The 14,645-nt window shown below is 45.7% G+C and overlaps 1 protein-coding gene and 1 pseudogene across 1 annotated transcript in view; one reads left to right on the top strand and one right to left on the bottom strand.

Annotated features, from left to right (window-relative positions):
• Positions 1–14,645, top strand: part of LOC136651116 (acid-sensing ion channel 2) — a 471,153-nt gene that overhangs the window by 218,196 nt on the left and 238,312 nt on the right. The gene's annotated exons all lie outside the window — the stretch shown is intronic.
• On the bottom strand, positions 4,593–4,712 carry LOC136655114 (5S ribosomal RNA; annotated as a pseudogene).

Genomic DNA, 14,645 nt, shown 5'->3' with positions numbered 1-14,645 from the left:
AAACTTTTGAAGGAAATAATAAAAAAACTGTTAATGCTCCTAAGTTAAGTTTGCTTGCAAAATGATCATGTTCTCCAAATTTGGTGCGTTTAATAGTTTATACTTATTGGTTGCAGCAATCTTACTTTGCAAAAGGTTGTCTGAACCTAGTTGCTGTCCTTATGAGTTCTTACAGGGAGTAAATAGCACAACATACTCTGTTCTCGGACAGGGCAGGATAGGGCTAAATGAGGCTCTTAGATTCACTCGTTACCCCTGTCCACTAGCCAGAGGAGATCTGCACTATAAAGACTACTGAACAAAAGTACTCACAGTACAAATCACTTTGGCTTGGGGAGAGGGTGCCTGCATTAAATACAATACCCCCTTTCCCCCACTCCTTCCTCTATCTAACAGCCACTAATTGTGCCCCACATAAGTCAGCATCTAACTGCAAAGGTCAATCAGGAGTTTGTTTTTTGCAGTTAATTAACCAGGTCACATAAGAACCTAAGGGCCAAATGACACATTATGTTAATTACATTATCAGCCACAGTGTCCTTGTTTTTTCATGTGTAAATAGCAACAGTAGATGGGGGACTGGTCTGATCCAGATCAGCTAGCTAGGAGAACAGGGCTTTAAACCTTTGTCCACCACAGTCCCAATCTGGATTGCCCCCACCCCTGATTCCTCCAGGAGGGAAGCTTCCAAAAGCCAGACCATAGAAATTATATTGTTGGTGAAGGGCCATAGAACAGGAAGATACTATGGAGGTCCAGTTCAGTTCCCTCCTCAGTGCAGGCAACTGCTACAGCATCCCTGACAAGTGGCTGTCTCATATGGGCGTGTACATAAATGCACAAAACCAATTGTTCCAGTGCTGGACAGTTCTTACAGCCAGGAAATTCTATCTCCTGTCTAGCCCAAACCTACTTTCCAGTAGCTTTAACCTGTTGATTCAAGTCCTGCCCTTGGGAGCTACAGAGAGTAAGTCTGCATGACAGCACTTCTGATACTTGAAGATGGCTATTGTATCTTCCCTTGGCCGCCTCTTCTCTAGGTTAAATATACCATACCATCCTCCCACCATGTTCTCTTCAGCTTCTCCAGCCAAATGAGAATGACTACCATACTCTTGTTCCTTCCTACCTTGCTTTCCTTCTTTTGCTTACTGTTTCCTTGTCTCCTTTGTCATCTGCCATCAGTCCATTTAAGAAAGAGATTTCAGCCTCTATCACTTACTTGAATGTAAGAACATAAGAAGACCCCCACTGGATCAGGCCCAGCTAGGCCAACTTCCTGTATCCCACGGTGGCCCACCAGATGCCTCAGAGAGCACACAAGACAACAAGAGACCTGCATTCTGGTGCCCTCTCTAGCATCTGGCATTCTGAGGTAGCCTACTTCTGAAATCAGGAGGTTGCACATACAACCTCTTGCAACCTGTGATGGACTTTTCCTCCAAAAATTTGTCCAATCCCCTCCTAAAGGCATCCAGGCCAGATGCCATCACCACAATCTGTGGCAAGGAGTCCCACAGACTAATTACATGCTGGGTAAAGAAATATTTTATTTTGTCTGTTCTAACTCGCCCAACACTAAGTTTTAGTAGATGACCCCCGGTTCTTGTGTTGTGTGAGAGGGAAAAGAACATCCCTCTATCCACTCTATTCATCCCCTGCATAATTTTCTATGACTCAATGCCCCCTTCTCCTCAGCTGCCTTTTTTCTAGGCTGAAGAGCCCCAGACGCTATAACCTTTCCTCGTAAGGGAGGTGCCCCAGCCCAGTAATCATTTTGGTTGCTCTTTTCCATTTCCACTATATCCTTTTTGAGATGTGGCAACCAGAATTGGACTCAATATTCCAGGTGTGGTCTTACCATCGATTTATACAATGGCATTGTAATATTGGCTGTTTTATTCACAATACCTTTTCTAATGATCCCAAGTATAGAACTTGCCTTCTTCTCTACCACTGCACATTGGGTCGATAGTCTCACTGAGCTGTTCATTAGCATCCCGAGATCCCTCTCCTGATCTGTCAGAGTCAGCTCAGAACCCATTAGCCTAAATGTAAAGTTTTGATTTTTTTTGCCCCAATGTGCATTACTTTACACTTACATGTCTTTTCTTTTGCTGTCTCTTATCACTGGAGTGTCCTCTGGCAGCATCAGCTTGCCTCCATTCCATCCCAGTCTTCTAACTCTTCCAACATCTAAAATTTGCAGGGAATTTTAAGAGTCATCTTTTTGCTCAGTCTTTTCTGAGTAGCTTATTTCACCCCTTCTATATCTTAAGAACATAAGAACAGCCCCACTGGATCAGGCCATAGGCCCATCTAGTCCAGCTTCCTGTATCTCACAGCAGCCCACCAAATGCCCCAGGGAGCACACCAGATAACAAGAGACCTCATTCTGGTGCCCTCCCGTGCATCTGCATCTGCCATTCTGACATAGCCCGTTTCTAAAATCAGGAGGTTGCACATACACATCATGGCTTGTAACCTGTAATGGATTTTTCCTCCTTGTCCAATCCCCTTTTAAAGGCGTCCAGGCCAGATGCCATCACCACATCCTGTGGCAAGGAGTTCCATAGACCAACCACATGCTGAGTAAAGAAAATATGGCCCCTTTCTTTGTGATCATGCATCTTCTTTGAATATAAGTCTCTGGGTAGGGAAAATTTCTTTAGTTCTCTGTAACAGCACAATCCTATGCACATGTACTCAGGAATATACCACACTAACAGCCTAATCCTATCCTAATCCTATTCATGCCATAGCATGCAGCCATACCAAAATGTGCTTTTCTGCTTGCTACGGTGGGGGACAACACACAGACTGGGAGTCTTGGGAGAGGTATGGAAAAACATTTTCCCTTCCCCCCCTCCTTAAACCTCTCGCTCGTCAATGAACCTGTGCTAGATCTTTAGCTGGTGTAAGCCCAAGGAGAAAAAGGGTGTGTGTCAGGAGGCTAGGAAGGGGATAGTATCCAGCACAAGTCATTCACACTGGGTGCCACCCCCTCCTGCCTCCCATAGCACCCAGTTCATTCTGCCCCTCTTCACTCGCTGCCCTGTCCCCCACTCCTGCCTACTCACCATTGCTAATGGGCACTCCGCAGTCCACTGGTACATACTGGGCAACAGCAGTCCGGAAGCATTCAGCTCCATGCACTTCTGGAGCATCTTTTCAATGTTGGAAAGCACTTATACACCTGTGAAAGATTGGGCTGTAAGTTCAGTGAGTAAGTATTCATAGGATTGTGGCCTAAGGCACCTGAAAATCTGCCTTAAGGCCATACATTATATAACTAGAAAGACCCAGTTCAGAACTGCCTTTCCCCCCAGCTTTGCCTCTCCACATATTTTCCAAGATCAATACTTTGCAACCTAATAAACCTCTTACATAATGACGGCATCCTAGAGAATGTGTCCTACCCCCAACCGCCTCTACCCTCCTCCACCAAAAATGAGCAATTGCAAGCATGAAAACAAAACAGCATCATTAAAATGCACAAACTATTATGTGCAATGTGAAGGAAACCAGCAGGCTGTGATGGGGACAGAAGTTAATAACACAGGCTCATAAAGGAGATGGTTGTAGGCTCCACTCCCCTGCTCCCTCTCCAGACTCTAATCGTTCCCTGTTTGCAGTAGCTTGTAACTTTGCCAGTCCATCTCTGAGACAGAGGGCACATTTGCTTTCTTTTCTGGCACAGTAATTAAAATGAGAACCTCTTTTTTCCCCTTCAGGTAAACTCAGCACACATTCTGTTCTAACAACACTGTGTTCTCTTCCGAAGCATAGCATACAATACTGTCCAGCTCGCAAAGAAAATCTTTCTAATCTCATCTAATCTTCTCATATGATGGTCTGTGTTATAAATTTGCCTATCCATTTTCTCTTCCTGAGTCACTTTGCCAGGTCTGGCTTTTGAGGCATTGTCAAGAAGCTCAGAGGGAGGAAAATTAATAGCCTGAGTTTGGTTTGCTTGTGACTGTTTTCTTATGAGGAATCTGTCCCCCACAATGCCTCTTCTCCATAAAATTCTACTACAGAGGAGAACACTGCAGCAAATCTGCCTGCATACCAACCTATTTGCATGAGTACAACCTCCAGCCTCAGTTGCCAAGCTGCTGGTGGGCATGCCAAGCTGCTAATACAAAAGGTTGCCTAGCCTAGTAACCAACCGGCCCTCCCTTCAAGCTAATGTGCTGCAAATTTTGGCCAGATCTGCAGTACTCATGTCACAACTTGCCCTGCCTTACTGACATTCGGGGGTGGGGGGGGGATGGGGAGGGGAAAGAAATTACTACAGCATCACCAAAAAAGAAAAAAGAAATTCAATGTAGCCAAAAAGTATACAAGGAAATTATTAGGCAAAGCACATACCAAGCACAAGTGTGAGATTCATGCTTGAGCAACTGAAAAATGAAAGGCTCACTTCTTTCAGTGAGGACTGAAAGAAAAGGTGACAGAGTATGTCAGGAGGCTGAAAAGCCAAACCTTGCAAGAAGAGAGGTGGAGAAGGCAAAGTTATGTCTCAGCTAGTAATTTAGAGGGGTCAATGGTTGGTTGGCAACCTTCAGTCTCGAAAGGACTATGGTATAAGCCTACAGCACCCGGTATTCCCAGGCGGTCTTCCATTCAAGTACTAACCAGGCCTGACCCTGCTTAGCTTCCAAGATCAGATGAGATCGAGCATGTGCAGGGTCAATGGGCTAGTAGGTTTTGGACACATATCTTTGTGTGTAAATAGGTTTAAGCAATTCATGAACTTTTGAAATCAAGGCTGCTTCACATGTGAGCAATTAAAATCATACAACATGTGTGTATGTTGTGACCACATTCAAAGTAGCTACATACATCTGTTTCACGTGGTGTACAGTTGGGTAGGAGCTGCACTGGACCCAGCTCCACAATGTGGTGGAATACATGCATACAAGTAGCTCCTTCACATTCTACAAAAATGGGAGTGTTGTGGGAAAACTGCCCCCCCCTCAAGTAATTTTAGCGGCACAAGGAAAAGAAAACCACCACCCTCCTTTTGCTTATCCTGCATTGCAGAACTGCTCTTAGAGCAGGGCCAGCCCATCCATGAGGCCAACTGAAGTGGTCTCCTCAGGCAGTGGACTGGTGGGGGGAGCTCATCCCTGCTCACCTACTGGCCTCCACTGCTCCACTCCCTGGATTAGAAAAGGAGGAGGGGGACAGGGAAGAAGCAGAAAAATGTGAAGGGGAGGAGAGTACTGTGCTGGAACTTTGGAGACCTGGAGAAGAAGAGGCTGGCACATGATTGGGTAAGAGGGGCAGCATTTGGCATGCAACCTCAGGCATCTAGTGTTCTTGAGCAGACCCTGTCTCAGAGCTACGTTTATCCTTTCTAACCTTTGATTAAACTTTGTTCCTGTAACTGAAACCCTTACTGAGTGCACTAAACATCAGTGTACAACAGCACATCTCAGCAGTATAAGTACAGTACATCCAATTGTGTCAGGTGACCTTGGTTTGATAGCCCTTCCATTCTTCTTTTAAGCAAACCTGTTTAGCTCTGTGCCTCCCAATTGACCATGCCCCTTTGAAGAAAGAGACACTTTTAACTCCAGCATAGTGTGGGCCCAGTGAATGGTCTGGGAAGACCTGATGTTCCAGCACTGCTGATGTCAAGCAAGACCTGATCATAAGATTGCTGGGAGACAACTAGGAGCTGTCTGTGACAGATCAGAAGAGAGATCTTGGGGTGGTGGTGGACAGGTCGATGAAAGTGTCGACCCAATGTGCGGCGGCAGTGAAGAAGGCCAATTCTATGCTTGGGATCATTAGGAAGGGTATTGAGAACAAAACGGCTAGTATTATAATGCCATTGTACAAATCGATGGTAAGGCCACACCTGGAGTATTGTGTCCAGTTCTGGTCGCCGCATCTCAAAAAAGACATAGTGGAAATGGAAAAGGTGCAAAAGAGAGCGACTAAGATGATTACGGGGCTGGGGCACCTTCCTTATGAGGAAAGGCTACGGCGTTTGGGCCTCTTCAGCCAAGAAAAGAGACGCCTGAGGGGGGACATGATTGAGACATACAAAATTATGCAGGGGATGGACAGAGTGGATAGGGAGATGCTCTTTACACTCTCACATAATACCAGAACCAGGGGATATCCACTAGAATTGAGTGTTGGGCGGGTTAGGACAGACAAAAGAAAATATTTCTTTACTCAGCGTGTGGTCGGTCTGTGGAACTCCTTGCCACAGGATGTGGTGCTGGCGTCTACCCTAGACGTCTTTAAAAGGGGATTGGACAAGTTTCTGGAGGAAAAATCCATTATGGGGTACAAGCCATGATGTGTATGCGCAACCTCCTGATTTTAGGAATGGGTTAAGTCAGAATGCCAGATGTAGGGGCGGGCACCAGGATGAGGTCTCTTGTTATCTGGTGTGCTCTCTGGGGCATTTGGTGGGCCGCTGTGAGATACAGGAAGATGGACTAGATGGGCCTATGGCCTGATCCAGTGGGGCTGTTCTTATGTTCTTATCATGCAGAAGCAAGATATAAATAAAATATGTTTCTCTTTTATTGTTTTCAAACCCAGGGTAATATGATTTGCTGTGCCATCCTATGCACATCTACTACTCAGAATAAGTCCCACTGAGTTCAATGGGAATTACTCCCAGGTAAATGTGTGGAGGATTTCAGCCTTTGGTGGGGCTTATGTCTGAGTAGACATGCCTAGAATTACAATGTTAGATTCTTTTATTAATCTAAGTTAGAACTCACAAAGGGGAAACAGTGTCAGGCCTTTCTCAAGGCATGAGGAAATTATTCCCAGGGCTTGGCCCCAGAAACTGTTTTCAGAACTAGAGCTGAGGGCTGGAATATGTGTAATAGCAAATAAAACATCTTTGAGTTATGTATACCTTTATGTATACCTTTACTTTACCACGGAGTAACTGCAGCAATAACAACAAACCAGGCAAAAAAAATATGAATTCCTTTATAAAGTATAGTTTATGGTCCCATACCAAAACTAAAATCTTTATTCCAGTGTTCACATTCACTTTCCATTGATCCTGTGATGAATGCCCTCTTTTCCCCCTACTTTTGTCTATTTTTCCTTATCATTGGATACTTTCAATTCCCCAAAAGCTTCAGTGCTGTATTCAAGAATTTCCTTCCTGCCTAGAGCATTCTTAGTGATTGGCAAGTCCTACAAATTGGGCAGCCAACCCTGTCTATCTAGGTAAAAGAGTGGAATGGCGAGACCAGGTGGATTCCACTTTTCCAGTCAGGTAACTTGATGACATTGTCAAACCTAGGATACAATGTCAAGCGTGCTCTGTGTGTTGTTGCTTAGTCTGCCATGAAAACCAAATGCTGGTTTTCATGGATCTCCTGTAGATAGAAGGAACAAGATTCCTTGGAAAATGTGAGTAGCTAGTGATAAAGACTGTAATTCTAACTAGATGAGTTAAGGAATTTATTTTGCTTTTGTTTGCTTCTTTCCCTTCCAAACAACCCTGTTAATGTCTCCTTTTTGCTATGCATTGGGGTTTGTCTGATTTGCACTTGAGTAGCAACTCAGCTCCATTTGCAGGGTGTCACTGGGTCCTGAATCTAATTTGGTCAAGCTTCTTCTTTGAGTCCACCCAGCTGAGTTCGGACATTTTCCATCAGCCTGCTTGTACTTTTCATCCCTGCTTTCCCCCTATTTTAACTCCTTTTCTTTTTGATATTTAATAAACTAAAATTTTGCTTTGACTCTTTGCTTGCCTAGTCCATGTTCATGTACAATTCAGATTGTTATGTCTGATCACTTGCAGACCTACTGTGGTTTTTATTTTTAATAATATCTCACTGTTACCCTGCACATGCCCAATCTTGTCTGGTCTTGGAAGCTAAGCAGGGACAGGCCTGGTTAGTACTTGGATGGGAGACTGCCTGGGAATACTGGGTGCTGTAGGCTTATACCATAGTTTTTTGAGACTGAAGGTTGCCAACCATTAATATCTCCTGGGTCTTGTGCTCTTCTTGGAGGGTTTTGTTTTTACCCCAGTTGGGGACCCTCTGTCTGATCTCTGTAGTCTGGGATGGTGGCAACAGATAGAAACTACCAGCTGCTGACCCAATGAAAAAGGAAAGCAGGAAGCAGGATGGGGTATGTGAGCATTAACCACTAGGCACCACTCCCCTTGATCAGCCTGTCTTCTCCTAGTACCTACCCCAGACACATCCCCAGTATGGATAGCTTATGCCATATTATGCTTGATATGGCACACAGTCATAATCACAATTGTTTTCTTTCAGGTTGTGCTCATGAGGTTGTGGGTTCAAATTAAGTAGAAACACAACCCCATGGCCCATATCAGTGGTAGATCAAAGATCCCTGCAAACACATGTCAATATGCTTTGCTTGGAGAAGATACCAGAATTAGGGCGCAATCCTAACCCCTTATGTCAGTGTTTTCCAGCACTGACATAAGGGCAATGCAGCTCTGAGGTAAAGAAACAAACATTCCCTTACTTTGAGGAGGCCTCTGTGAGTGACACCCAACTGCAGGATGCAGCACACGTCCCATTGGTACCGCTATGCCAGTGTTGGAAAGCACTGACATAAGGGGTTAGGATTGCGCCCTTCATCTCTGACCTCTGAAGTAGCAAGACCAAAAAAAATGATCTCTCTAGAGCAGGGGTGCTCAATAGGTGGATCGCGATCTACCGGTAGATCGCGAGGCAAAATGAGTAGATCGCGGAGTGCCGAACCCCCCCCCTCAGGTGCCTCTGGGAGGAAACGCCGGGAGTAAGGCCCATTGTACTCAATGGGGCTTACTCCCAGGTAAGTGTGGCTAGGATTGCAGCCTCACAGCCTAATCCTAGGCATGTCTACTCAGGAGTAAGTCCTGTTATACTCAGTGGGGCTCAAGGTACACCAACATAGATTGTAAACATAAATGTTATATGTTATGATGGCGCGAACATTGTAAAAATAACTCTGGTAGATCTCCAGGCCTTGCTGGGTTTCAAAGTAGCTCTCGAACCAAAAAAGTGTGAGCACCCCTGCTCTAGAGCCTTTACCAAATGGAGTGTATTGAGCCAAGTGGGCCAACTGCATGGCTCAGGCAATATGTAACTTCATATGTGCTGTCTCTCCGCATGAAGGAGGATCAATGCAATTGTCAGGCATTCTTTCTTTCTCAGTGCTTTTCATGGAGGAAGGGCAGCAGAGCTGAGGGAAGTACTAGTTTTGCTTATATTGAATTTGTCCACTTGTGAGCAAATCGGGTTGACCGGTACATTAACACATTATCTAGTTTCTTTTCACAGTTGCTCAATAAATATAGGACTGATTTTGTATGTATGTCTGTGTCTGTGCTTGTGTGCAGTTTTTTTGAAAATATTTACCCATATATATATCCCTTATTTTTAATTTCATTGCATCCATGAGAAGTAAATTGTTTTGCTAGCTGCTGGTGGAAGCAGATCGATCGTGAAGGCAGACAGTTTTTCATTTCTATGTAATTGACATTGCGGATGGTCCCTTTTGCCATTAAATAAGAATTAGGAAGGGGCTTTTCCCCCCCTCAGAGGCATTTTGTAATTATCTCCTCTTTTAGTCTCTCCTTTGCTGCAGTCTTATCTATTTGATTCCTTTTCCTGGGTCTCAATTTACATTTTGATGAAAAAGTCATAAATGGGGAGGAAATGAATGCTTGCTTTCTTGCTCACTCTCTGCCTCTCATGTGCTTGTGCATGCTCTCTCCTTCGCTCTGTGCTACCACCCCAAGGATTGATTATGAACACAGCCTTCAGGCTTCCATTTCTCACTAGATTACCCCCCATGTCATTCAGATGCTATCAGCAGCCTCTCATAATTTACCTGTTGCTGGACTGCACCACTTCAGACTGCTGGTGGGGGGTTGAATGTTTAAATAGTTGCCCACATTTTAAAAGACCCTCTTGTTCCCACCTCTCGTTCACTGTGCCAGAATTCCCACCATCTTGTTCAATCAGACAAGGTAAGATTTTGGGGCAGAGATGATGATGATGATGATGATGATGATGATGATGATGATGATGATAACAACAACAACAACTCCTCGGTATAACTCCTCCGCCCGGGCCCTTGAGGTGCGGGGTGCCACAGGGTTCAATTCTGTCCCCATGCTATTTAACATCTACATGAAACCGCTGGGGGAGGTCATCCGGGGGTTTGGAGTGGGGTGCCATCAATATGCTGATGACACCCAGCTCTATCTCTCCTTTCCTCCAGACTCCAGGGTGGCGGTTGAGGGCCTGGAGCACTGTCTGGAGGCAGTGAGGATCTGGATGGGGGCTAACAAGCTGAAATTAAATCCGGATAAGACAGAGGCTCTCCTGGTTCGGAAATCCTCGATGCAGGTGCTGGACTATCGGCTTGCGCTCCCCCTGGGAATGGGGTTGCACTCCCCCTGAAGCAGCAGGTCTGTAGCTTGGGGGTCCACCTGGACTCGCAGCTGCTCCTGGATTCCCAGGTGGCGGCTGTAGCTAGGGGGGCCTTCGCTCAGCTTCGGCTGGTGCGCCAGCTGCGGCCGTACTTGGATCGTGCAGACCTGGCCATGGTGATCCAAGCTACGATGACATCAAGGTTAGATTATTGTAACGCGCTCTATATGGGGTTGCCCTTGAAGATGGTTCGGAAACTGCAACTAGTGCAGAATGCGGCGGCCCATGTGGTTACTGGAGGTAGGCAGTTTGACTCTATCAGTCCGCTTCTCCAGAGGCTACATCGGCTGCCCATTCGTTTCCGGGCCCAATTCAAGGTGCTGGTTTTGACCTTTAAAGCCCTATACCGCTCTGGGCCAGGGTATCTTAGAGATCACCTACTTCTGTACAATCCGGCTCGTCCTCTTAGGTCAGGGGTGCTCACACTTTTTAGGCTCAAGAGCTACTTTGAAACCCAGCAAGGCCCGGAGATCTACCAGAGTTTTTTTTACAATGTTCGCGCCATCATAACATATAACATTTATTTGTACAATGTATGTTGGTGTACCTTGAGACCCACTGAGTATAACAGGACTTACTCCTGAGTAGACATGCCTAGGATTAGGCTGTGAGGCTGCAATCCTAGCCACACTTACCTGGGAGTAAGCCCCATTGAGTACAATGGGCCTTACTCCGGGCGTTTCCTCCCAGAGGCACCTGAAGGGGGGGTCAGCACTCCGCGATCTACTCATTTTGCCTCGCGATCTACCGGTAGATTGCGATCCACCTATTGAGCACCCCTGTCTTAGGTCATCAGAGAAGGCCTTTTTACAAGTGCCGCCGCCTAGGGAGGTACTTGGGGCGGCGGCTAGAAATAGGGCCTTCTCAGTAGTGGCACCAACGCTATGGAATTCCCTTCCCCTTGACTTAAGAATGGCTCCCTCTCTTGAGACCTTTCGGCGAGGCCTGAAGACCCTTCTGTTTAAACAAGCCTTCTGAGTTCTCGGCCTTTTTAACATCTTTTCAACATCTTTTAATTTTTTACAGGCCTGATTCTTTTATGACTTGCTGCTGCTCTATGCTCTTTTTACCTTTTTACTACTTGTTATCTGACTACTGTTTTTATGATATGTGTTAATATGCTTTTATCTGTTTTTAAATTATGTTGTTAATCTGTTTTTTAATTATGTTGTTTAATCTGTTTTTGACCTGTTGTAAGCCGCCTTGAGTCCCTTCGGGGAGAAAGGTGGAGTAAAAATAAAGTTGTTGTTGTTGTTGTTGTTGTTGTTGTTATTATTATTATATCTGGTCATCGGATTACTCCTCTGACTTTATTCAAGGCGGTTTACATAGGCAGGCGTTTCTAAATCCCTCAAGAGGATTTTTACAATCATAGAGGTTCTCACTTTCAAGAACCAACAACATTTCAGAATGGATCTTCCTGGTTTGGTCTCACTTCTGGCCTCCATTTCTCCCACGCAGGCTGGCAAGCAGCTCCATCTCTCACATGGAGGGCAGCCAAGACGCTTCTTGCTCATACCAAGAGCAGGTGGAATCACTCAGCTGGGCTTGTCAGTTGCTTCAAGGTCTCACCATTCTCAGCCCTTCAGGGAGCTGCTGGTGTCCTCGAACTGGCGACCTTCTGATGTTATCTTTGGGCTAACGGTGGCTCTACCCTCTAGGCCAGACCTCCTGCCCTAGACCAGACCTCCTCCCGCACAATTATGTGGCATTTGTGTTCTGAACAACAGCTCACAACCCTAACTTCATATTTCTTTGGTACAGTCACAGGCTTGCACTGGTGGATGCTTCATCCTTGATTCATTGAATCCTTAGGTCAGCATTCTCTTTTGTTAGGCCCTGTACCAATACCATCCAGGCGCTGAGAAACCCCAAATAATTTCCTGGAGGGACATTTGCATTCCTGCCTACATCTTCCTCTAATCAGTAAACAAGAGTGAACAAGAGCAGAGTGTTAGACAAGTCAGAAGCCATTAAGGATACTGTGCGCAGGGGCCATCATTTTGCCAGTCACCAGCCTTGGCATGAATCAGCAGTGACAGGCAAACCTGAGCATATGCAACCTCTCTTTCTAGAAAGCAGACTGTCCTGTGTTGCAATATCGCAGCACGTTGTGGATCAAACTGGCACGGTGATATTTGCAGGCTGTTGTTTTGATATGCGCCATTCATCTCTGGCCGAGACTCTCTACAGGCTGTTCCAGACTATTCTGGCGGCCATGCCAGTCGCTTCTGTTTAAGTTAGTGAGAACATGGAAAGACCTTTACTGACCCCACGCAGGCAAGGCAGCAGAAACCGAGGAGAAAACTTCACTTTCTTATTAAATGGAACGTGACAGATTTGAAGGGAGACAATGACCATCCTCCGCAGTTCTCAGCTGCATTGGTGTCTGCCTCAGAACAAAAGGGCCCCAGAATGGCTTCCATTGCATGTTTTCTTACTTATTTATGATGCAGCACTGATCAACGTGGCCAGTTTCCATGTGAATTTCCAGGTAGGAATTATCCTGGAAAAAACCACCTGCAAATTCAATCTATTTTATCTGAGCTTTGACTGCTTCTACTTCTATATTGTATCTAAAACATTTTTTTTTGGGGGGGGGGGGAATCTGGCTAGTCACTGGTGAATGAGGAGAACATGGGACACAGCAGAGCATAGACTCAATAGGCCTTGGGAGATGGGCCAAAGTTCAGTGGTAGATTACTTTTTTCAAGGTATCACCAGGGATCTTGCCACAAACCAAGGGTGGGTAAACTTTCAACTTTAGGGATCCCGGACCTTTAACAATTGTATAGAAGTTGGAATTTCAGCAGGTGCAGCTTGTCATCTCACAGAGGACAAACTGCACCTGCTGAAATTCTCTCTCCTACACAGTTGTTAAAGGTTCAGGCTTTCTAATGTTGAAAGTTTGCCCACCCCTGCCCTAAACCCTAAAGAGTTCCATGTAGGCAAGGCCAGCAACAAGATGTACCCTGGGGCATGGCCCAATCTTTGGCTCCTGTGTGTGCACACTGTCCCTGGCTTATCCTTCCCCCTCAACTCACAATCCCCACTTCACCTCTCCATCCTGACAGTCAAGTCCCAGTTTATCTGATACTGGGGTTTGGCAACAGTTTGGCAGCTCTTCCCCTCCCACCTTTTCCATTCTGGCTCCCCAGCTACAGTCCCTGGCACCATATTGATTGCCATATGGGAGTATCCTCCTCCCCCTGCTATGACCAATAGGAATTGCTCCCAGGTGCCCTAGATGGCACCTAAGAGAACCCTGTTGGCTGCAAAGTGACTCACAGCAGCTCTAGGTTTTCTTACTCAACTACTTGGCTGCCACAAGTTGAGCTATAGCCAGTGATGGGTTGTTAGATCATCCCTGGTGGCCTCCTGAGGTTGGACCCAAGTACATGCCTGGGTAGATCCACACTTTGGCCCCACAGACAATACTGAGTGTAGATAATCCTGCATTAGACAGACCAGTGAAATGACTTGATATAATGTATTGTTGCAGACTCTCTCTCTCTCTCTCTCTCTCTCTCTGTGTGTGTGTGTGTGTGTGTGTGTGTGTGTGTGTTTCTTAACGTAATACTTAAATTCTTCATACCAGAACACTGGTAAGATTTCTTGGCCTGTTTCCTCCCATTCTTGACCTTTGTGCTGGTCGCCCTTAAATTCTAAGGGCTGGGAGCCCTTAGATGCTCAAGCACAAAGGTTGACATGAGTATACACAACATCCAGTCTCAAAAATACTGTGATGAATCCTTCCCCTGCCACTTAACTAGATTACTTCTAATTCCATTTTGTTCATGCTGCCGTACATACGTTGAGGGCAAGCAATAAATATACAGTAAGTGAGTTCTGGAGGCAGTAATATTTCATCAGCTTGCTCAAAATAGTTGAGCATATGGTGGGGGGGGGGAGAAAGAGAAACTAAATAAATAGTCCACAATCTGTTGTTACAAAAATACCTCTCTCTCTCTCTCTCTCTCTCTCTCTCTCTCTCTCTCTCTCTCTCTCTCTCTCTCTCTCTCTCTGTGCGCGCGCACTTGCATTGCAAACAGTGTTCCCCGCAGGGCATCTGAAACATTGCCAAGGGTTCAGATGGCTAACAGTTCCAGAAAGCTGCCTGTTTCCCCACCTCCACACTCCACCATGGAGCAATTGGCTGCCCCCTTCACTATGTGATTTCTATAGTCA

The sequence above is a fragment of the Tiliqua scincoides genome, chromosome 5 (assembly GCF_035046505.1).
Source record: "Tiliqua scincoides isolate rTilSci1 chromosome 5, rTilSci1.hap2, whole genome shotgun sequence".
In the NCBI taxonomy this organism is placed as follows: Eukaryota; Metazoa; Chordata; class Lepidosauria; order Squamata; family Scincidae; genus Tiliqua; species Tiliqua scincoides.
The sequence above is the reverse complement of the archived record's forward strand: the minus strand, read 5'-3'. Positions and strand labels throughout refer to the sequence as shown.